The sequence below is a fragment of the Anoplophora glabripennis genome, unplaced genomic scaffold (assembly GCF_000390285.2).
Source record: "Anoplophora glabripennis isolate ALB-LARVAE unplaced genomic scaffold, Agla_2.0 scaffold17, whole genome shotgun sequence".
NCBI lineage: Eukaryota > Metazoa > Arthropoda > Insecta > Coleoptera > Cerambycidae > Anoplophora > Anoplophora glabripennis.
Window position 1 is genome coordinate 1,141,801 of NW_019416231.1, and position 26,362 is coordinate 1,168,162.

The following is a 26,362-nucleotide window of genomic DNA, read 5'->3' on the forward strand; positions in this document are numbered from 1 at the left end:
ATAAGAGAAATGGACCGAGAAATTGAAGCGGCATAGACAAAGACGGATTGTCGGGGATTAAATTTTAGCTACCTGCTACAATTTAGTACAGTCCGATCGCACAAAGTTTTTTTAAAAGTACACCTCATCTACACCGAGAATACATAATATAAAAATATTGAGTATAAGCACCAGTACTACATTTATTTACGATTTGCATACATGCTTTTATTACTCTCTTTCATTTCTAAACAGACTATAGCTGCGGTAATATCGTTACACACTGATTTTGAAATTCCTTTCCTTTTTCTTGATGAAAAATAAATTTTCGTTAGCATGCAAAATTCGTTCTAATCTGGCAAAATTTTTTGGGTTAACAGCTTGACGCTCTGGATATTTCTCATGATATAATTTAGCAGCTCTTCTGGCATTTTTTGATATTTACCGTAAATTAAAACCATGTCTTTTTCATTGTTTGTGAACGTTTTTTAATTTTTAGCAACCACTTAGTAGTTTGTTTATCATGCAAGAAATAGCGTTTGACAGAAACTAATATGTAAACAGGCTTGTGACAGCAGTTTCTGCCATTGTTTTCACAGTTTTTAAATCATGACTAATTCCAATACAATAAGATACATTTTTGTATAATGTTTGTTATTGTAACTTTTTAAGAAGAGATACAGAAAAAATTTCTGCACAAAAAATGTTCATAAAAATTAATTAGATAATTTGGATAAATGGGTATGTATGTTCGTGAAAAAAAAGTTTATGTCGTCATTTTTGTTATTTTCCGAATTTTGAAAAAAGTGCAAAACGGACCTTAGCGAGGCCCTATTCACGCCATCTAAACAGATTTTTATTGTCGTTTTTAGTTTGTCTGTTATGGGCCCGAGACGCGAACTTTGGGACACCCCGTACACCATTTTTTAAAAATGGTTCACCGTAATTCCAGAGCTTTTTATAATATCCCGTAGCGTTTGTTATTTCCTTGTACGACAGTCAAATCGAATTACAACTTTCTATACACCTCTGAAAAACATTTTATTTGATCCTAAAATCATCCCGATCGACGACGCCTGGAGGATCGACCCCCTCAGCCGCAGCTTCTGGCTGCCTTCCTGCCGTAAACTGCCTCCCCGCTAAAGTTTCCACACACTAAAGTCCCATCCAATTTGGGGTAATATGATGATAACTTTCTGGCGATGCCGTGCTGCTGCTATGCCGACGTGACGGCGAATCGAAGTCGACGTTTTAATTTGAATACGCTTTGGATTATCTTATTACGGCGGAATTTATCACCTCGTTCAGGCCGCCGAAATGGCTGAAATTTCCTGAACTGGATTAGAGGGCACGCCGACATGGTTGCCACGTTGTGAGTTTCAGTATAATTTTCCTCCGTAAAGAAATGTGCTACACAGTCTCAGTTTGCTTTATTCGACGAGGAGTGACGCTGTTTACACCCATGGCGTCCTTGATATATGTGCAGGGGAACCAAATTTATTTGAGTTCTGAGGGAAAGATGCGCAGTGGCAAAGTGGAATGGGCACGGATTAACAGTTTAGTCTAACAATTCGTGGTTATTTTTTATTTTATTGGAATGCCCCGTACGGAAAGCGACGTAGGACGTTATTATTTTATTATAGTTTTTTTTATACCCGTGTATTATGGTTCTCCTAACAAGAGATGTTGGTTTTTCATAAATAATTTTGTAGGCGTATAAAAAAAATACGCTTCTTGTAGGTGTTCCACATCGCGGTAGTAAAAAAAAAGACAAACAAAGGTGGCTGCGACTTGAGGAAAAGTCGAAATAAAAATGTTTTACTGTCGCGTTATAGACCGTAAAAGTAACACCTGCGAAGTTTGGTTACTTTTTATGTCGCCTTACATGAGGCAAGAGTATAATTGAGGTTGAGAGAACTGAAAAAAAAAAATATGAATACCTACAGTAAGGCTAATAGTTATTTATTGTACTGTAATATTCTTAAGTGGATAAATGTCTATTACTATAAATGTAAATGTTAATGTTAATAAGTAAATAAATTAAATTTCATTTATTATAGGTTTATTATTTTTCAAGTTGCTTTATTCCACTAGTGCATAAAGTATCACTTTAGACGGTTCATATGTGTGGATAAAAGTCCGATTATAAGGTGATTGTGGATGAAATAAATTTTTAGTTCCTTAAAGCAATTATCAGAGCGTAACAGCAAGCTCATCTTCAAATCAGTTCGTGTCCATACGGGATTTTCTCTCGTTCCTTCCACTTATTTTCTGGAACAGAAATTCTCTGACGTACATGCTAGGTTGCAGCCATGCTTGATAGTTCGCGCAGCAAGACCTTTTTGTCCTGCTGTGAGTTTGTTGAATAGTTCACGTCCAATACTCGAGTTGTGAACTATGTTACCCGACTAAAACTATGTAGAAACTTCTTTTTTTTTAAGTTAATTGAGGTGATATCATGTTACGACACGATATTACAAATATTTCAGTTAATAAGTATCGTGCCTCGACTTTTTTTTATTATTTCGGCCTGGATCATATAAATTTTAACTAAAACTTTTTTGTTTCTGATATGAAAGTGTATAAAGAAGGTGTTTTCAATGTTAAGACATTATTCTGCTTGAATACGCTTTTAATATTGATAACCGACGTACAGCCTAAGGCCTACCTTTATGACCTGAATACGTCCAGGGTCATGTTTGAACGATCAACTTTACGTAGTTGCTAGTGGTAATTAAATTATTAACAACGCCCTTTGTCGCGCTGTTTGAAAGCTTCTCTAATTGAATTAGTCCTTTTAGCGTCTTTGACTCATGTCAGCCGCTTAAAAATAAAATTTTGAATGAAGCATCCATCGTACCTATTGTATCCCACTTCTGATTGCGGTGAAATAACACTTTTTACTTGAAATTGGCAGCCGATTCGTCTACTATAGCCCACAAGGCGTTGCTGTAACATTAAGAACAAATTTTATCCATTTATTCCTTTGCAGAAGCGACATTTTTCTTTGGTTGTAATTGTCTCGCTTCAGCCACTTCAACGGATTTAATGTAACGCCTACGCCTCAACTCGAGTTTATTTGTAAACACAGTGGAATCAGGGAAAATGATGTATTTGTACATTCAGGTGACGTGTCAACAGAAATAATATAAATGACGCGAGCTCGACGTGTATTTTTGCATATTCCTTCTAAAAATAGCGCGAAAACGGCGGAAATAAAATATTTACACACGACACATCCTACACCACCTAGAGTTATTGTCGTACATTTATTATGCCTAATTTGCGAACAAAGTGTCTTAATATTTATCTTCAACCTTTAACGATGTACTTCTTTGTACTGACGTCTAAATTAATTATTCTCTCGCAAGCTTGTATGCGGTTGCAAAATAAAACAGCACACAATCCAGCTCAGATAAAGTTGGCTGGGTTTATTGATTTTTCGGATGAAAGCATTACAAGCTGAATGCAATACTGTAAATCTGCCGGGGTCCTAAAAGTCACCGCCAGCGTTATGCAGTCGCAAAATGTGGTAGAATAAATATATGAAATAATCCCATCGCGCGCGCGACTCTGCCAATAGTAATAATGTATAGATATGGGTATTTCTCCAACTTCCTGGGTTAGCAAGGTATTACAAAGTTAACGGGACCTAATCGCTAAATACGTCTACGTCGAAAACAGTTTTCGATAAACTTGCGGTGTTTGATCATTGTTTACATGATTGGAATGTGCAAGATGTCTTTGCACCTGTTATGATATGTCCGCAGGGTTGCAAACGGGCAAAAAACAAACAGTTCATGTCTCATTATCTATTAAAGCCGATCCTGTTCGTCCAAAACAATAAAAACAAATGACATTTCGGCATGCTGCGCTCTCGGGGAGCGACGAATAATTTATTTCCATTAAGCGGGAAATATAAATCATCCGATTAATTAGGGCGAGAGGGCGTAACTTAATTTAATGAATCTCTTTCGCTATCGGGGGGTTTGATAAAAGAACCGGTGGGGGGGTTGTACGGTAATAAATGTTTTTAATATTTAATCGTTCAATTAAGTAGTAGTTGAAGGAGGTTAATTGCACATCAGGAAACAGAAGTCTGGCATATTCTGTTCGAGTGCAACGAACAATCCGCTAGACGGAAGTAATTTTGAAGCTATTTTGGCGAAAACCGTATAGTACAGTCATTGAAACTTTTCACTTCCGAATTCTTTGAAACTGAACCGATCGACTTGAAATTTGGCAGATAGAGAAAAGGTCAATGAACATTAGTGACATAGCGCCGATTGACACTTCCACCCTGTTGGGGGTTGACACCCCTTCTCGGGGGTGGACATTTTTTTTCCAAAATCAATAGAGAATCAAATTTTGAGCAAAAAATATTCGAAGAATTTTTTCGAGAAATCAATAGTTTTTCAGTTATTCACGATTGAAAGCTTGGAATTTTGAGTTTTATGAATTTTGAAATCGCTGACTTCATCGATAGCTCGGCTGGGCCGTTTACACAAATCGACAAAAACATGCAGTTATAATCACAGTTCTGTATTTGCTCTTATTAACATAAACACACCCCAGGACAAACTGTCTTCTCAAAAATAAAACAGTTAAAATTAAAAATATAAAAAATAAAGTAAAACACCTGTTTAATAAGCTATTTTTATTTTTTATTCTGTTTACTACAAAAAAAAAAAAACGGACAGAGAGCTATCTGTGGCCGCAACTACTTTTATTAAGGGACGATTCCAGAGGTCCTCAATAAGTTCTAACAATTCTGATTATCAATAATTTTCAGCACCGTAATCTGTCGCATTTGTCTACCTTTAAAGTCGACACGGAAACAGTCAATCAACATTGTTGTCTTGTAAAATTAATCTTTCATATTCGGGGGATATCCGGAAGAATCGAATGGCTACCGCTACAACCCACTATCAATTTCCCGATGAATGGGAAACATTAATGAAATCATGCCTTATCTCATCGAGGATTAAATTGCAGAGAATTATGCTAAAACCAACAAACCGTCATTTTCCTGATAAAATGGCCAGCTGATCGTTCTGGCCACGTGCTTTCCTACGGAACTGGGAGTAATCTCAATGAAAAAGCCATGAGAGATTAGATAAGGGCGCCATGTATACACTTTATCAACTTGTTGGACGAAAATAACTCCGGAAATTGTTTTGGAGATGTTTTTACACGTGAATGTGTTTGGTAGGGAAATTTCGTGCATAGCTGAAGGCAGATACACCCAGCGACATGTTTTTTGTAGTAAAAAAAAACAGACCTGTGTATCCCAAACCAACGCAAAGTTTTATTACTAATATTTTCTGAATTAGCGTTAGAAACATATGTACACATTTAAGATCGACCTTGTATATAAGCAGTTTGTGAAGATAAAACTTTCACTTAATAATATTCCCCGCACAACAGAAGAGAGGCGTATTTATTCCATATTCCAGTTTAGTTTTGGCAATTTGGTGGAAGATCCATTAATTTTTTTTATTTAAACACCGAAGCTTCCAATAATCTCACGATTATCGACTTTTCCCGTAATTCCCCTACCTTCCAAATATATTTTTTTCCAACCGCCCTTATTATCACGACTTGCCTTCGGAATATATGGATTACCGCTACTTTCGCCGTAATCCAACGGAAAATTTACTCAGGTGAACTCTGCTGCATCAGAGATTAACAAAGTTTGCGATCCTCATCATACTTGGTTTGAAAGCTGTTGAAATTTTACTTATCTCTAGTTTTTTTAATGGATACAAAGAATAATTAAACATGTCTTCAAAGCAGTAATTCTTCTTTAAATCGTATTTATTTCGTTGCAATCTTTCCATTCCCTGAAAAACTATTCATTGGGTGATGAAATAGCCAACTTCCTATTGAATCAATCAATTCCTCAATGGTTTGCCTCTTAGAAAATGTTTGCGTATCTTAAAGAGACGATAGTCACTTAGCGTAAAATCTGGACTACATGGAGGCTGAAGCAATAGTTGTTAGCTTAATTCAACCCAATCTGCTATTTTAAAGTCTATCTTTTTGATGATATGGTCATCTGGAGATCACTGTTGGAGCGGCAATCTGTTCTGTTTCATGATGTTGGAAGATACTAAATGGACTGGACTGACAATTATTTGCATCAATATTTTATGAGGATTTGCATTTATTTTGAGAAGTAAACTTTACAAGACTGCCTTTGAACTGTCTTCTGATGACTTTACCCATTGGATGAATGTAATTCTCTCGTTTCTAATCTTTAACTCAATACTTTTTCCTCTTTTACCCGTAAAATATGGCCGGGTTCTAATCAATCACCCCGTATAACCTGCTTCGTTGGCAGAAAGTTGGGCTCTAAACGTTAAATTGAACATCCTGACGGGCCTAAGATCGGGGTGTTTTTCTAAAGCCGGTAATATAACCCGTCATTCCGTATACACCCTCTACCGTGTTAATGACCGAAACCCAGCGGAGGGCCAGGGATCAACTACCTTTATTTAATTAATGGCTCACGGATGTCTGGTTGTGATGGGCTTGATTACGCCGTCGATAACCCTTGAAAATGGCGAGGAGGTGTTCGGGCGCCACCTGGGAGGGGGGTTAATGATTTCGTATTTATAATTTAGTACGCGTTGACAGAATTATTATGTGTACGACCAAACCACCCCCTCCTCTTAAGACTATTTCTTTATTAAGATATCAGAAGTGAGGATAATTAAACTAATGGTTTATTCCTGTCTTTTATGAAACTTCCTTGAACAAAGTCTATCAGGGGCTCAGAAATGTTAGTCACCTGAAGAAAATTCTTGGGATGTCAGGTGAGAATTTATAGTTAACGTTAGGACATAGACATGTGTGAAGAAGAGTTAGGAGGAGTTCAGAAGTAGCTTGGAAACATCAGCGTACTGAACGGCTCTCACAAGTTTAATTAGGAACAAAGAAAAGTGAAGAGGTGTAAATGTAGTGAAATTTTTGTTCAATTTGCAACCAAAGCCACGCATCCTTTGTTTAACAACTTCTTACAGATGTTAATTTTTTTATTAGGAGACCAAGCACTACATATAGGTATGTAAAGTGAATTTGAATAAGTTTTCGTTGCTTTACTTATTGTAATTCCTAGACATCTGTAAGGCCTAATTGAAAGGATAAAATAACATCTTACGATAAAAAACGTGGACAATATGTTGAATATTTTATTAGGAGACTAGAAATGAGATAACTGTTAGGAAGACATATATGTGAAGAGGTGTGTGCACAAATAAATATTCTTCCTCTCCTCATTGCAACTATTTGAAGAGTCTATTAGGAGTGCAGAATCTAATTGTACGAAGAAAATTGTGAGACTTATAATAGTTCATATGAGTAATTAGATTTTACTCATATGGTTGCAGTGCATTTAAAAAAATTTTACAACCACCTAAAAATTGAGGTCCGAAGCAGTTTTAAAACAGAATATTGGAAGATACCTTTCATAACTTCTATCAGGATCATAGAAATGTGAAGAGATATGTATATAAATAAATTTTCCACCTAATATTTGATTTTTTTTATAAATTTGGTCAGCTATTCCTGTATGTTATAAAGCACACGGACTTGCCACATTCAAATTTTAATTCTGCCTACATAAAACAAACCGTTTCGATTTATAAGCACTTCTTGTTAAAAGAGGTATCCTGTTTATTGTGTCAATATATTAAACACAACGTAGATAAGTTTGATACACTTTTTATCTCCTTGCGAACATACAGAGCACACAAATATGATCCCCGATCGCTTCGATGTAAAAAATTGTTTTATGTTACTGGATTTTTGGTACTTTATTGCGGTTTACATTGACGTATCAAAGTAGGGTGCTTCTTCACAAAAAAATATTCAACAGACGGCCTGAGGCATGGAAAATATATAAAAAAAACTGGATTAGGGTTCTGTGTAAAGCCCCCCGAAACCATTTTCGGTTGATATGTAAAGACGTTTATGTCTGCGGATCAAGCGGGCTTGCGAGTGGATTTTGAAGTGAATAATTGACAGTTTATATTTTATCTCCACGTATACAGAGCCTTTGTTATGGGTAAAATTAAAAATTTTTAAGATAAAATCAAGATTACATTGAAATGCAACATTCTATTTCACTGGCTGTGATTGGTGTATGCCTAGCGTAGACGCAACGGTTTGTCATTGTTCCCATTGTTCAATTACATTGAAAATTTTATTAATTTTTCATGTAGCAACAAGAATTGACACTTACGGAGTAAATCTGTCCTTGAAATTAAAATTTTGCAAGCTGGCTGTACGATCAAAACTGAGGGAAAGTTGCGAAGTGTGCGACAGGCTTTATATCCCAAAACCGATTGTTTCGGTTTCTTGGCACGACTTAAGGAGGAATATCGGGTTTACTCAAATGCACAGATGTACTTGAAATTTATATAGCGTATTAGCCAGTGCTCCCTCTGCGCGTCATATTTTTTTGAATTTTTTTTTGAATCTAGATTTTGAGATGTTGTTGAAAGTTGTTCATTTTAACATAGGTTTATATGGCGAAGATGGACGGTGCGGCTCTTTTTTTGCTCATAACTGAGAAAAAAATATAGAAATTGTGAAACAAAACTTTTCCATAGATAGTACACAGTATTATCTTATTTTTTATGTAAAACTAATGTAAGTTTTGAACATAGTACAGCTGTTTTAATTAGAAACAGAAACCAATAATCGCATTTCTGTCTGACTTGAGGATTAATGTGGCAACGTCGCGATCAGCTGACAGCAAGAAGGGAATACATTTGAAAGACTTGATAAAAACGAAATTGATTTCAAACATATACATTTTCCTAAATCCCATGTACATTGTTATCAACAATAAATTATCCACAACAGATGATTTTTTGTAATGTTTTTAAAAACTAGATTAATTAAAAAAGACTAGGAAGCTGTGATATATTTATTGGAATAAAAAATACAGTTGATAAATCCTTTTAATATATTTAATGGTTTATAAAAATATAAATATTTCTCAGCAAACTTTATATCTAAAAAATTAGTTATAGTTGCAAAACTTTTGTAACATTACTCAAATAGAGATTAAAAACACGAACAGTGTGTAATAATGTAATTTCTATCACAGAACCTTCAAAATTGCATCCAACATTTTCTTTGACTTGGACGAGATGGACGCGAGTACCATTTCATTTCTTTAGAACTAAATTAACATAATTCTCGTTGTTTTGCCAGTTCATATGATTTACGGATTTTAAATAAAGGATACAAATCTTCGCGAGGATAATACGATATATTTGCTATATAATATAATAATTATATTGTACATAGTTTACATACAATATATTTTTGAACGCGTACGCATCTTTACCCGAATTTGACACGCAATATCTCCGATGTCCGAGGTCTGTAGGTTCGCAGTGTATACAACTGCTAGTCAATTATTAGCGCTGTTGCCACATCTACATAGTCTTTATGCGTTCATTAAATATAATTTATAATTACTTAAATATGATATTTTTATGTTGTTAATTAGTCAATATGTATGCTATGTGCATATGAGTAGATTTCTTTGCTATATAGATAATGTTTATCGCAAATAATTTCAATAGAATTTAATTTTTTCAAATTGGCAGCGGGTTTTAGTCCCATAAGAAAAGCATAGGACCCCCCCCCTGTGCTCCTCACTTCCCTCGGACCCCGATATACCTCCTTAATATCGTAGTCGCGGTAACATGAGGCTTTTAGAGCGGAGAAAACTAAATAACTTGTTTATTAATTTCGTGATGTGGCCTGAAAGTTTTTTTTTACAGTTAATTGGAAGATACATTTCGGGCCGGGAGCTCTTGATTTTATTAATGTTTGACGTTATGAAGCCAATAACGAACTCTCGGTAACCGAACTCCGAAAATTACTCGAACTCAATTACGAGAAGAAAATCGGTTTGGGTTTTTGCCAAAACAAACAGCGGGTTTTGAGCCGTACCAATTAAAAGTTGGGCGTTGTGAGAAATTTAAAATCAAATAGAAAACTGGTGGTATTCCTTGCGAGCGGGACAATGCAAGTGTTCTAATGGAAAACTTCGGCATAATAATAAACTTGGAGTTTGTTAGCAGAATATCAATTCCAAGTTTGCCCGCGTCCCTTGTTGAAATGCCGGGGAGTTATAGGCATTATCGCATTATCTGCTGGAAAAGCCCCCTGATGGAGACAATTAATTCGGAAAATGGCGTCTCGATAATTACACAGTAAATTATACGGTACCCACCTTGTATTATTATGAAGTAAGAGACTAAAATGTAAATTCTTCCACGACTAGGCACAAAAAACTTTTTTTTTTACTTAAAACTGCAACCTAGTACTTTAAAGTTATAGAATATAATATTTATTAAATAAAGCTGTCCATACGTCGCGTCGCTACAAAACTGGTAGTTTATGGACGACTTTAATGATGTAAATGCACGTCAGTCTAGAAAATTTGATCGTCAAGATTCGTTGAAAAACAACGGAGTTACAGACTGTCAAATATATTATTTTCAAGCGAATTTCGTTTATTTAACGGCAGGACTATGAATATTATCATCATTTTCTTCGGACTCGATGTTGTTCGTTTCCCCCACCCTTCCGCCGCGCCACGGCTCGCCGAAAATCAAGCGACCCACTGACTTGACAATATTTCTTATGCACTTAACATACTTCTACAAATAAAATATTTTTATCTGGGAAAGTGCTAGGGTCGCCGGTTATGACAGTATTTTTTTTGCCGCTACCAACCTAATTTGTTTAACAATAGGCCGTCAACTTTGACAGCCTGTAACTCCGTTGTTTTTCAACGAATCTTGACGGTTTTTTTAACTTAAAGCTCTTTTCATAAGCTTTCGGAATATGTATTAATATATACCTATATCACGCTCGTGCGTCGTATATTTGATTTTGCAACTAAGGCTACAAAATAAAAAAAAATTCCAGGTAGCAAATATGAAATTAAAAAAAAAATGATAGATTTCAGTGTATTATTATGAAATCTACCATGAAAAAAATCAGTGTGCGATTGTGGAAGATCCTCGGGATCGTCCAGACTAATAATTATTTAATTTGTTTCTCACTTCAACTATTTAGGCTTCCTTCCAGAATTCCCCACCTAAGCGTTTGTTTTTTGTGCTTCCTTCTACCGACCGTTAATATTACTTTTTCATTATTGCAACACTCATGTAACAGGTGGCGTCGAAGTTGATAAGATAAGTACGGTTTTGCACAACACCTTGTTTAATCTATTCATATTCGGAAAATCAAAACGCTACGCCCTGTACACAGTCGAAACCTCTGAAATTAACGCGCCCCGAACCACGCACAATGCCGCGTTAATTAAACCGACACGAACTTAACAGCAGAACCGTACGAATAACATTTTTCCAATTTACTCCACAGGTCGGAAACGTACAAACCCAATTTCCTACGGCCATCGATCGGCGGTGGGTTGTTCGAGCTTAGAAAATAAATATTTACACCGCGGAACGTTTAAAACAAATTAATGGTTTCAGATTTGAGTCAATTTGGCCGAACACAATAGTTAATCAAAACAAATGAAGCGGCAGCGCGCCAATGTCATTTATTTTTATTCCGGAGGTTGCGACTAAACAAGCCGTCTCTGGGGGAATTGGGAAATTACTTTTTCTTTTGATGCGCCGTAATTTAATAGGCCGGCGAGAAAGTGAAAAACTTGTTGCGGAAACTGGGAGATCAAGTAAGCGCGAGAGGCGTCTCATCGGGCCGCGATTGTTTCCGTGATATTAACTGTGGTAAATCAGTGTTCCGTGGTTATATTTGAAGGGTACCGCCTTTTCCTGGGTTCAGTGATACAAACCTCAACGTTTTGTTGGAGCGTAAATGTGATCTGAATATAACATGTGCCTTAGCGACGAGGGAAAATATATTACAAAAAGGTGTTGCTATTCGAGTGACGTAGTTGATTACGACAATCTCAAAAATGTGTCAAGCCGCACCTATTTACGTCATAAATCAATTCACACTTGTTTCACTGGGGTAAAAATACAGATTAATACTGCCAAATTTTTGTAACCTATACCTTGCCAGCTTGTATGCTGTTGCCAAACTTGGATCAGATAAAACAATAGACAATATTTATGGTAATTGTACAGTTATTACAATTAGTAACGTTTATAAAATCTGGATAATTATTCCCATCGCGTTTACTAATTGTCATTTTACTGTGACTTTAATTGGTTCAGTACAATCGTCACCATTCCTTTGGCTGACTTTTGAGGTTATGTATTTCAAGTAAGGAGTAGGACAGTAATTATAAAAGCAACAAATCAGACACTGAAAAGCTTTCAGCGTTTTATTAGTCCCTTTCAGGATACATTTTTCAATTTGCCAAAGATCGCAATCGAGTGAATCCTGAAAGGAATCTGATTTTTCAGCTATAAAAGCACATTAGGCCGTTTTTTGCGCGGTATGGTGGCATGGGGGGAAGATAATACATTTATCACGTGAAAAATGAAGCGCTTGAGGCGTTTTCAAAGGATCGCTTTTTACTTGAACGGTTAGAGGGGATAGGAAAATAATCGATCTAGCGCAAAAGATTAAAATATCGCGCACGGATGTACTCGAAAGGAACGTGAAAACGGTGAAATATTGAAATCGTTCGCAGAAGGGCCTTGTAGAAAAATATAAATATGTCTCTAAAAATATAACTAATAAAAATAAATCTATTTCTTTTAGAGTTTAAATAAATACTCACTTTTCTGCTCTAAGTCCTCTACCAGAAGGGCTTCAGGTTCCTGAAATTAAAATACTGAGTTAAAAATGTATACTTTTCTGAAAATTTAAATAATTATAACTAGACATCGGAAACTTTGTGGCGACATTCAAATAAATAAACCCGCACAAACGACAAAAACCCTCAGCAAAAGATCTGAATTGGTAAGCTAACAGGGCAAGCATTAAGGTGCCGTTAGATACATATAGAATAAATTGATCGATGCGAAGCTTCTGGAGAGCGGTTTTCGAGATTTCAAACCAACTTTTTTATGGCATGTTTATCAGCCGTAGATTTTGATGCTCTATATCTCAAAAAGAGGTATTTCCGTAAGTTCTTTCATTACATTTATTCTGCAAACACTCCGTAATTTTTCTTCTTCTTCTTCGCATTTTGTCACCTCTTTTACATCCTTGGAAGATAAAGAGACCTATTTGAACGGAGGAACAAAGGAAAAATATAATCCTCATGCCGGTGAATAATGGTGCTCTTCCAAGCGAAGCAGAAAATAATAGTAGTTTACAGCGTTCAATTTTTAGGGTAATGTGGAGAATACGTCAAGCAGAACGGGTCCATATTTAAACTTTACATAAACAACACTGGGTCCAGATTTCAAATCCCGCGGCATACTAATAGCGTAATTTGAATTTTATTAAAACAAACTAACTACGTGTGAGAGAATTAGGTGAAATTATGTACTCGTTATGTTTATGATATGCAAACAGGCTCAGAGTTGGGATATTATAAACAGACTTGCGAGTTATAACTAACGATATTTGGAATGCGACTACTCTGCTGGCCGTAGGCTCGTCCAGCATCGAACTACAGCCGCAATAGCTAAGATCATTCGTCAGCGGAACCACCAGACATAGACCGGTTTAGAATTTATTAGCTTTTATCGGTACGTCCGTCTTAGGTGAGACGTTTTTTGTCATCATCAGTAGACTCACCAGACATAGACCGGTTCCGAACTTATCGGTTCTCATCAGTATCCCATAGATGATACCTTCGTAAGTAAAACCACCAAACACAAACCGGTTTCGAACTTGTTAGTTCTCATCAGTACGCCATAGGTGAGGTATCAGTCGGTAGAATTACCGGTTTCGAACTTATTAGTTCTCATCAGTATGCCATAGGTGAGACATTGGTCGGTAAAACCACCAGGCATAGACCGGTTTCGAACTTATTGGTTCTCATCAGTATGCCATAGGTGAGACGACCGACGAACGATTTAGCTATTTATGGGGTGTCCTAACATTCACGAAAGCCTAGCAATATTTTAAATTTAAAAGGTAGTAAATAATAAGTAAATACAAGGTAATATTTAGATATTTTTATTACAAAATTATATACATGCATATTTTTTTTACAAAATCAGGAAAAAATTAAATAAAAAATTACATAGAATCATCATCTTCACGTATACTGTATTTCCCACCTGGATACTTTCATACCTGCTGACTATTTACATTCTACTTTTTGGATATTCCTTTTCATATTGTAACAGTATCAAATTTTATATTGAACGATCAAAGGAGATTTACACCGGAAACCAGAAAAATTGCAATTTTTTTATAATATACAAAAAATCATTAAAAATGAAAAACGTTCGTGACCAAATGAATTTGTGCTTAGAGATTCTTAATCTGTGTAATTCCCCCAACATTTTAAAAAAGTCTCATTCAAATTAGTTCAGTTTTAATAAACTTCCAGAGGCTAATATATACAGGGTGTACAGGGTAAATAAGTGCTCGGGTTTTAATTCGATTATATACCTCTGCATAATTTTTTATTTCATCTTTTATTTGAAAAAAAATTAACCATATTATAGTGGTTTGGTCTTCAAGTGAGGAGAAAAATCTAAGTAGCATGGAAAACTTTATTCTACTAATTTCGCTGGTAACACGAGACACAACCGAGCAGGAATTAGGTTTCAAGACCTCTAATTCGGGCCTCGAAATGTTTTCGGTTTTATCCTTGTCCCCAGGTACCTACTTTTATTACCCTATCCTAATTAACACATATCCGGGTCATTACCTACTCGGTTTGTGCTTATGTACCCTAATAAACAACAACTAATTTATGTTTACAGCCTACTCATTCTAATCTCATTTGCTAAATACATTTATTTGGGATAATCTCGGATAATTCAAAGTATAATTTATGTGTTTTTGTTTTCTGGTTATTTCTGCGAGAAGTTAACGTATCAGCTCCATTTTTTAAATTCCCACTAGTTTCATAAAGACAAAGCAACTGCCATGCGACCGAAACAAAAAAAGGTCACATACAAAAACATTGCGTGCGACTTGCCCGCGTGTTGATCCCTTTTATTAAATATTTCTGATATTAACACAATCAAAATGTAAATTTTGTTCGGACTAAGTAATAAAACGAAACCACCCGTTCTCCCAAAGCAAGACTTATTCTTTTCCTAGAACCCGGGTCTCTATATAAAAAATATTACCCTCTTTGTTGTCGTAATTTCCCTTGGCGACGCTACTGTGCATAAAAAGGATGAGATACGTGGCCGACGAATCGAACTCCTTGAATATTTTATAGGGAGATATCCGAAATTTTACTCCTGACCTTCGCCGCTAAGTTGTACGTCCAATTTTGCTCAGGGGTAGGGTGGAAATTCAAATTATTTCATGTGTGAATAATCGTGACGTGGTTTGCCTCGAGGGGAGGGCGATACGTTTCAATTTCACCACTTGAATTCACGGGGTGTAGCATGGGATCGACGCAGTGGGGTCGTTTCCTTGTTACGTAAACAAAATATTTATAAAACATATAAAGTCAATAAATACAGTTAATTTTATGTTAATTATCTCACTGGAGTTAAAATTTGGAACACGTGGTGTTAAATGGGATGAGGTAAGCTCCATTTTCAAAGTATAGTGGTTTGGTCTTCAAGTGAGGAAAAAACTCTAAGTAGCATGGAAAACTTTAGTCTACTAACTTCGCTGGTAACACGAGACACAACCGAGCAGGAACTAGGCTTCAATTGACTTCCGGTTCATGCCTCGAAATGTTTTCGGTTTTTATCCTTGTCCCCATGTACCTACTTTTATTACTCTATCCCAATTAACACTTATCCGGGCCATTACTTACTCGGTTTGTGCTTATGTACCCTAATAAACAACAACTAATTTATGTTTACAGCCTACTCATTCTAATCTCATTTGCTAAATACATTTATTTGGGATAATCTCGGATAATTCAAAGTATAATTTATGAGGCTCGTAAATTCCCAGAAAGCAAAATATATTTATTGGGGCAGGTACTGAATGTAATTGTAGCGTACCTCTACAAAAGTATTATCTTTGGGATTTGACACAAACGACTAATGACGTCATTAGTTGTTTACGTCAAATCCCAAAGATAATACTTTGGGTTGAAAATGGAGCTTACCTCATCCCATTTAACACCTTACTATCGAGTTTAAGACACCGTCTACAGGCAATTGATATGATAAATATAAAACAAATGAATATTTTTTAATAAATTCTAAAAAGGTACTTCTAAAACATCATTTACAACGCCATAAGCGAAATGTTCGAGTCTTGATCTCCAATTTTAATGTATCATTCGGAACGAAACGTGGGGGCCTTGCGCGATCAAGTGATGTTTAAATTCAAAGATAAAGGATCATCTTAGTCCTAACATAAAACGCTTCTCTCGTACTAAAGATATATGTTTATGGGCATTTAGTTGAAACCTTTTCAGTATCCTAACGAGATAACGAATATATGGAGGCTATATAAAAAAATTATTCCACCTCGGCATATCCCGCTTCACGTGAAAAAAATTCTTTATCGGCGATTTGACAAAGTCGTTCCATAAAATCTGTAGTCGACAATTTTCGGGGGAGTACATTTTAAAAACCTGACATCGTAACGAGACCCTCAAGGCTTTAAACCTGTTTGATGTTTGGTAGTAAATTTTCATTAATATACCTAAGAGCCTTAGGTTTTATTTTGAAATATATATTTAATTGTAGCAAAGATGAATAGATGTTGCTACCAAGGATCTAGTACAATGCATTAGGACATTCTAACCGGATGTGCAAGTATGCGATCACACTTGCCCCATTGCTCACGAATTATGTTCGCGGCATTGTCGATGACTTGCACAAAGTCTTGTTCACTATTGGTTGAGCGTTATCAAACCCTATACCCCTGTTTACGTCGTACGAAAAGCTGAAAAGGCAATTTTGTTGCAAACGAAATCTTCCAAACTTCTTTTTAAGGGGCAATTGCATACCTCCGATCTCTCCCGACGCTTCCACTCAAGCGTGTCCCATAAGAAGTGCATTTAAGTGTTAGAAAACGTAATTCTCTATTTGACGAGGGGCAGTCTGGAGTGGATACTACCAGGAGAGGGATGAATTCGCTCCATTATACCTAAATCAGGCGTAAACGCTCGTACCTTTTTACATTAAATTTGATTGCCTCCGTCGAACCTACTTCTAAACGTTTTGGGCCTTTTTCCGCACCCTTCTTGCCTAATGCAAGCCGCGCGTAGGGGCGTGGAGAAGGGAAGCATTCACTAGGTTAAAAACGTACTTATACAAGGTAAATCACAACATTAAAAAACATATGTATATACAAAGCACTCATATAAATACAATAACGAAAAAAAAGTATTTAATTCATTTCCAAAAAACTTCTGTGCACCGAAATTGTTTTGGAACCGCTGAGTTGTGAAATTTAAGAAACATAGGAACTCCGTATTGTAAAAGTATCATTCAACACGGATTTTACAGTTTAGAATGAGCTGATAAAATCCTTGCACCTTATAAACTTCTTCGTTGGTCAGGAGCCAGCGACTCAAAATTTTTTCGGCTGGACAAAGTAATTTTATTTTCATTTAGATAATAGCAATAAAAGCCCAGTTTACTTTACGTAAAATTCAATAAAGCTGGTTTCAGAATTGTATAATTACCTCTATATAACAATGGCATTAATAACAACAACTACAACAAACCACCATTAAAATTTATCAACGCGCGCTTTGGAACGAATGGTGGTTGAATTTACGACGACGTAATTGTTCCGCTGAAAGGCTTTATTATATTTCAAACATTGAAAGGACGCGAATGAAACTAGGTTTGATTTTGTTTAGTCTCAACCGCTAGCGAGGATATCGCTTTAATAAGAACGCAAAAATTATATTTTCATGACACTCAGTGCTTCAGGACCGGCTTATGATGTATTTAAATTGAAGAATTATAATGTACGAAACCGCAAAAATTTGTGTTTTCCAATCTAAAAGTCTATAGTTAAGTAAAAATAAAATACAGTGGCTATGTCACAACTGTTTGTTAGCAATAACTTGCATATAACTTTTTTTTGTAAGACTGAAACTGTTAAAAATATTGTGTGCTCTCCTAAACAGTCAAAAGTGGTAGTTGTTTTTCAACAAGAAAAGGGATAAAACCATTTTAAAGAGATTCATAGAAACCAGAAAGCTTAAATGCTTTAAATATACTCGTTACTGAAAAATTGGGGAACTAAACAAACAAGCATAGTAGCATATGCTTTCTATGAGGTCTCTGATATAAATAAAAAAAGAAGAGGTCTCATATTTGATCCCTGAGGTACACCTAGTACAATTTTTGCTTTGAGAAAAAAAAACAAATTTCTAAGGAACAAATAAGTGCAGCACAGCTATGCGAAGAATATTCTTAACTATATTCTCCAACTATGGAGCTCGTTTTAAGCATGTGATGATAGCAATTTAATTTCGTTCGAAGCCTTTACGCGACGGCGAAGTTATTAATGTTAAAACGTCGACGTGGGCGTGTGCTTAAATATTTCCTTCAGGAATTCTGTCTAGGGATCCATCTAAAATTTAGTTTGGAGTTGATGAAGTTATCCAAATAGCGAGGGCGGGGGCGCCATTCAAGAAGTAGGTTAAACTAAAATCTGTTTTCGAAGTGTGTAGCCGAGTTGGATTTACCAAAAAAAAGCAGGTTTAACGGTAATATTGTTGAATCCATTTGAAAAAAAAACTGGAGGTTGTAAAAATATTTCAGCAAATTACATGCGCTTTGTAGCTACGAATGTACTGTGATAAAATTTCACCAGGTTTTCGAATGCCTGCCGTACCGATTCGACAATACCAGACGTTAAATTTATCGAGCTTGCTTCGGAAATGGTGTTTCAAAACCAATATTGTTTACGATAAATTACACAGGAATTTATTATTGTTCCATTGGTACGACTGGAGCTGTTCGCGCATTGCTCAAGTGTTTATACGCAGACTGAGACACTGCGGGGCAATTCCAGTAAATAATTTGACCCAAATCAAATCAATAAATACGTAGCTTTGTTTATTTATTTATTCAAGTTACAAGATTTGGTCGGAAAACGGCGAAATTGACACGAAAATCCCATTACCATTTCACAACTTAAAAGAAGATCAGGAGGAGGGGACTGTGTATTATTATTATGAAGACCGTACAGTGTACAAATTAATGGGAAAAAAAAATGTAATTAGATAGTTTTATTTTAAGTACTATTGAAATATACAAAATATGTGCTTGACATTATATTTTATAGTGAGATATTCTTCTGCTTTTGTCCGAAATAAACTTCAATCACTTTTTCATTAAAGTTTGATATTTCTCACACCGTTTATTTTTCAATAGATAGCATTGCAAGTGCTGTTAATTTGTCTTTACAATCTAATTTAAACTTCTACAATATTTTTAAAAACACACAAGAAACAATGATCACCACTGTAAACACTACAAATTTAGGGCGAGCTACGAGGAGTGTTTTTAATTAGATTTATCTCGAGTCTAACGATTCGGCAATGTAGCCTCATCTGTCGTTACAATATCATTAATATCCAGTTGTGATTCACTTCTTGTTTGTATTGTTTGGCACTAGTTGAATTATTAAATTGATCAAAATCATGTCATCAAGTAAGCCAAGAACTACATATGGATGTCTATTGTTTCTCTCAAATTGTTGGCACTAGTTGAATTATTTAATTGGTCAAAATGATGTCATCAAGTCAGCCAGGACCTACATATGGATGTCCATTTCTTTTATGGTGTTCGTTTGGACTAAAACAGGTTCTTAAGTCCGGCCCTGTGGCTTGGGAGCTACCACAGGTGCGGACGGCCGTCCCTTTCAATTTGTTTATATATTTTATGACCAAACAAGACCAAATCGATGAACGTACCGTACCGAAACTGTGTTTATTTGCTTTGCAGACCGAATGCAGGACAAACAGCGCAATTGTAGACATGCATAGCGATGAAGCCGAGGTCGATACGGATGCTGGTATTATTATTCCAATCATGCTCCACCGGCCTGTCGATGTCGCCGTGGTGATTTTTTGCGTTGCATCTTGAAATTTAGCAGTTTGGATCGTTCTGGTGGTTAAAAGGGAAAAAAAGCGCGTTGATACCTTGCCACGGATTCCTTGTCAGACGGAGCGGTATTGAAATAGAAACTTTAAATTACATGTTCACATTAATGACGACATTTTCATTTGTAGAAGAATAGAAATGCGTTTCAACCCATTTGCAAGGTCTCCAGGCAACTCCATCTGTGTTTGAGTAAACTTCGATGGCTTTAATCGGGATAAGGGCAGTCTTCAAAAAGTGTCTAATATCTCAGTGAAACCTGCTCCCTCTTCACAGGATGGCATCCCAGGATTGCTTTCGCCCAAAAAAACCTGCTAGTCGGCAGAGAAAGTTTCTCCGACGCCAACAAATGTCGAACCTTGAATTCCATTCTTTGAACTTCGAGATGCCGCCCCTCTAAGCTGTCAAGGGGGAAAAGTCTTTTGTCCAACTCAGTGAGCAACTAATGTTTCGAAGATTCATCGCAATGTTTACTTTTGAAAGTATCAAACTAATATAAATAATATACCTACAAGTTAGTAGGATGCTTTCTGTCAGTGAAAAGAATTTCGCAAGGAAAGAAAGAATTTCATAGCACTTATTTTATATTAGCAAATTCAACTGATTTTGCCGCTATTGTTATTATTAATTAATAAAATTAATTTGTGATTTTAATGTTACAACTATTCAAAATATTGTCCACCGACGGGTAAACACATTTGGGTCCGTCTTACTCAGTTTCTACGAAGAAACTCAAATGCTGCCTTGTTTCACCATAACACAAATGCTTCACCATAATGCAAATGTTTTCTTGCTTCACCATAAATTAAAACGGCATCCATCACTAACTACTAAAAAACTATTGTAAACATTATGGCAACGACGACTGTAAAATCGGATTTCAGTATTCGAAGTCGCTGAGGCCACGTGGCTCTCCACGCGTATTACGAATGACGCTACAAGCTACAGTAGTCCAGCTATGTAATGGTTGAAAATACTACAACTTCAATAATTTTTTCCTCGGAAACTATAAGGATTTTACAAAAATTCTTTTTACTATATTGACTACATGTCTCATGCCGCATTTATTCTCAAATTTTTTTGGATAAGTTGTGAATCACCCCGTATACAGAAAAACTATTAATTAAATGATCAGCAGTAGTACATTTGTAAGAATAATAATAATACGAGTAATATGTACATATTATAAAAGCAGTTGGAATAAATTTAATTTTTACAGATTGCTTTTAAATGTTCTCTCAATATTTAAAAAACGAAATATCACTCGAGGATGACTTCTGTTGCCTTTTGTTTCATTTAGTCGGAATAAATTGCCTGAAACATCATCTGGTTATGTAAAACTTTTTTAATTTTACAGGAAAAGTGCTGTAAGTTTTTTCGTTATAATGTCCTAAGCTTGTACCATTACAAATAAAGAGGACTTTTGAAGTTTCCGTGTGTTTCAAAGTTTTTTTTTGTTTTCGTGAAGCAGTACGTTATTTTTGACAATTATAATCAAAGAAAATTTTTATTAATTTAAAATCGTTATTGCCATGGCTAAATTAGTTCATGTATAAAAAAATTAAAATAAGCTTTTGGTGGCGTCATTTTATTTTCGTATTCTTCTCAGCAAACCCTTTCATTTGATACCCATATTATGGGGGTGCATAAAAAATAACTGGTCCGCGATCTTTGGGAGTCCGCCATTATTGGATTTAGAATGACGTCACTTAGCTAACCATGCATTGTCATCCAAACTAAATTTGTATGCAACATTTAAGCTCAATCGGCTGGGAATAAGCAAGTTAAATAAAAGCTTGTAATAAAAAGCTCTTGATAAAAATACAACAATAAATGCCTAAAACCTCTAAGATCATTGATAAAGAACGACGAAGTACTATTTGCTTTAAATATGTTTTTTACACCCTGTTTGACAAGTAGTAAATTATTTAAAAGATATTTTATTATGTTATTATTAAGTTTTAGTATTTGTTTAATAGAATTATCGAAAAAGTCTTTAAAAAACAAGTGGAACAACTCTACCTATGCATAATCAATTTGAAATTCATTATTCACACATTGCCGAACGTATTATTCCTATTGAACATATCCCACACGATGTGGGAAGTTGGCATATGTTGCAGAAACACACAAATCAGATTTATGACACCAAACCAGATATACAGGGTGGCTCATCGAAAAGATCCCATTGGAAGTTTTTAAGCTAAGGTGACTGTATATTTTAAATGAATAGCAAAGGGGCCTTTTGGAGCTTATTAAATTGCCTACAAAACGGTGCGTTTGTTTTTAAATTCGAGCCACTGGTTGTGGAATATTTAAAAAAAATGTGAAGTATTTTCCACTGGTCAGTATCCGCGTTAGTGCGTTGCCAGTGTCAAAGTCCTTTGACAATGACCTAGTTAATGCGAGCGACATAATATCAATCCATGTTATTTATTTCAATGTTTGGTGTGATGTGTGTCGTCGTTGTTAAATTTCTTTGTGATATTATAAAAAAACTAGTATACGAATCAAGTAAGATGAGATTTGACAACAGTACAGCTTCTAAATAAGGTTTTGAGACAAAATCGAATCAAATTTTTTTATAGCCTTTTGCAATCTGTTAAGAGAGTACTGAAAAATATAATTTTCATCAGAAATAAGTGCCACAGTTAGTGTTATATTTACACCTTACAGAATTGACTCCATTGTAATATTTACAACATTTAGCAACGTAAGACCTAAATAATGGTAGTAGAGGGACACATACAGGGTCGATCTGTTTTCATTGAGCCACCCCGTAGAAATCGGACGTACGGCAGCGTTCACTCATTTGATTTAATTTTTAAATATTTGCGATATACTTCTCTCAAACTGCTGGGAAAGTTAATAATATCGCATTGTTATCATAATACTGGCCCACAAGATCGCGGTTTATTCTGGGTTTTAATTAAACAAACTGGCCAGTCTATCTAGAAATAACTGGTAGAATGGCGGACTATTTTTATGAACTTTTTGACCGATTGCCATGCTAGGTACGTCAACCGTCTAGTGAATGGACCGCCTCCGATTTATTTTTACACCAGCGTAGACGGTGTGATAATAGAACTATTGTCTGGGTTTGTTTACTTGCTGTAATATTTAAATTCTTTCACTGATTTTGGTCGTTCTAAAAAGAAAAAAACATAGTTCCTGTAGTTGATTCTTTCCCTAAAGAGAAAACCTATGGATAGAGTATATCAGATTGTTACAAGAAGCTCAAATTACTCAAATTCTTTGGTCAACCAGTTGTTCAAGTATCAGAATAGTGGCTACAGTTGGATCGGCCACACACCCAATCGTTTCAAAACACGAATCACTACTCCAATAACGTAATACCAAAGGAATCCAACTAGATCCAGGTGCTATCCTAGTGAGCTTAGAATTGACGTCCACAAAAGAGTCAATTAAAGGTACCGATGAGAATTTAGTAGACTTGTCAAAGTGCATATCAGATGGTTCATCTTCTTTAAAGATCAGTTCTATGAACAAATTGAAGGTACAGCTATTTATTCACCCTTGTCTCCAGCTGTATCCAAGTCTTTGAGAAGAAAGGAATTAACAAATTCATGGTCGAAATGGTGGTGCAGATATGTTGATGATACTTTTAATATCTGGCTTCGTAGATGTGACAACTTATAAGGATTTATGAACCACATCAACATTTCTTTCTGTCTGTCGATTCAAATTCATAAGAAACGTATATCATGTACCTGTCACTTTTGGTTGAGAAAGTCCTCTTCCATTATTAGACGCGTATATCCAGCAGAATTCGAACTCGCTGGCGCGATTTGAAACCGAGTTCAAAGGAGGCGCCCACTCGCCGTATGAAAATAAACCCATTAGGTAATTATCTTATATGGGTACGTAATTAATTGAGTACCACATGCGATGCGCAATTATATCCCGGGCGCAAAGTTCGGGACATAGAGTGAAATTAAATTACCCTCATACCGAATTCGCAATCGGTTTCGGTTGTCCTTTACTTCCTGTCGCCCTGGAAAGTTCCGGGGAGCCGGTAAAATAAATGTAAATGGATTAAATACGGACGTGGAATCGTGAAAAGTCCGCGTCCCAGTTTTGTCTTTTTTCAGGGGACAGTTAATTGTTATTCGTTTTCTCATCAGTGGAGAGGCTTTGGATGAAAAACGTGTTTCACGTTAGAGAACACGGGACAGGAGCAGAGTAGGGTGAAGAGCAGGCTTGAAATGGCGACAAGATAAAGTAGATTGAGGTAAGGGGGATTTTAGGAAGAAGCGACGTCACACAAAATAAAAAATAGGAATTATTATGGCTGAGACACGTTTAAAATTAGAAGAATTAGTAGCACAGGAAATAGGAAATGATTGTTGAAAATGGTTACGCGAGTCAAGAGAAGATTTGGAAAATCCGGGAAGAAACAGAAGAAGATGAAGGAACATATGTAATAGTCGACCATAGCTACCAGAAGAAGTTGTTGGCTTTTCATAAAAAATCATTAATAAAACCAGAATGATAAGTGGGCCAAGGTAAGGACCCTGAGGAACACAATAGGTATAGTCAATTGGACAAGTGTTTACTAATTTTAAATGTTTTCTGCATTGTATTTATGGGGTAGTTTCAATCTGGAGTGCATTTTCTGATGCGGTAAAAACACATACCTGACATAGTCAAATTGCGAAATAATGCTGTTTTTTTCGGAGAAATATATTTTGTTTTGGTTACTCCAACTACACATTCTTGACTAATTGTAAGATTAACATAAAAATAACTAGTATAGAAATATCTTACTATTTCCGCATTTTATCATCAATTACTAGCTATTAGCTAAATACTGCTGGCGTTCCTGCTACCCCCCAGGTAGTCTCTCACTTAAAATTTTCATTTCGCGGACAAATCTTATGCATGAATTTAGCACCTTGCTTTCTACGATGTGACCTTTCATATTTAATTAGACGACAGTCCTTCGGCTTCTCCAAGCAGAAAGTTTTACAAGTGTAAGGGGTTAGAAAGAGTTGCTTCGTTAATGAACAAGAAGTACTAGCAAATATGAAGGTTGATTTTAACGTTATTCGAAAGTACAGAAAGATTTGTGTTACGATACACGTAACATGTGTATCGTGATTGTTTTTTGATTTTCGATCCTTTTCTGCAAAAATGAGGTTAAACTTATTTTTATTTCGAAGATTCAAAGATTTTGGTACGACTAAATTAAGTAGGTTTACAGTTAAGCTACTAGCTTGTATTATTGGCCGCTGTTGGCACTGCCGAGCGTAAATAAAATACAAGCAATTGAAGTAATGATTGGGACAATATTTTTTTAATGATTCGTAATATTAATCTGTTCTAATTTTATGAGAAATTGAAAAAATGTTTAAAAAAATTTTAAAATGCCTATTTTATTTGAGTTTTTTTACTTATATCTTGGAACCTATGCATTTTGGAAGAATATTGAAGAGGAAGGAAAGTTTTAGAACTGAATTTTGATCCGCCCTGGTCTATTAAATGATTATACACAAATATAGGAAGCTTCAAAAACACAATTTTAAATTAATACATACACTTACCTCCTATAAATTTTTTAAACCTGTAACATTGACCCGTCGACTTTTCTTTGTAAATGTCTTCACCTGGAATAAGGGAAATTAATTATTAATTACAAAATTTCGTATTGGGAGAAACGTTCTTAGAAATCAGTAATTACCTCTTGAAATATTTCATTGAACTCAAATCGACTTTTACATTAGGGAATATTCAAGAAATCGAGTTGTATGGCATGAAAAGAAAATCTAAGCTTGAAAATAGTAATTTCTAATAATTTTTTTATGTAATACTACAAAAACAGCCACTGACGTATTAACTAGACTAAATTAAGTTCCTGTGACATTAAATATGGGAAAAACAAATTTAAAAATATGTGTTATAAATATCCCTGTTACTAAATATTGGGTTTTTTTGTTATTGTAAATAATAAAATGATTTTCGAGTATCTACAGAACTTAATTAGTTCCATTTTTCTTGTATTTTATGGGACGTGTCGTTCTGAAAACGTTAAAATATCACTTTAACTTTCAGCGACTTATAGAATCACATTAAAAAAAATAAACATTTTCAGCGTTTATATGCTGTGAAAATATAACTGATTGTTTGTAATGAGTATGGAGAATAAATATTCGATTTAGGTTGCTAGAGCTTTCATAAATGTTTACAAGCCATAGTCTCAATTGAAAAAAAAA

The 26,362-nt window shown here is 35.4% G+C and overlaps 1 protein-coding gene across 1 annotated transcript in view; it reads right to left on the reverse strand.

Annotated features, from left to right (window-relative positions):
- LOC108917903 (1-phosphatidylinositol 4,5-bisphosphate phosphodiesterase epsilon-1) overlaps nucleotides 1-25,758 on the reverse strand; it is an 85,357-nt gene extending 59,599 nt beyond the window's left edge. Inside the window, exons 1-2 of the mRNA XM_018724717.1 lie at nucleotides 25,694-25,758; nucleotides 12,731-12,770 (exon numbers count right to left, since the gene is read on the reverse strand). The gene's annotated coding sequence lies outside the window, so the exon portion shown is untranslated. The remainder of the gene's footprint in view (nucleotides 1-12,730; nucleotides 12,771-25,693) is intronic.
- Nucleotides 25,759-26,362: the final 604 nt, after the last annotated feature.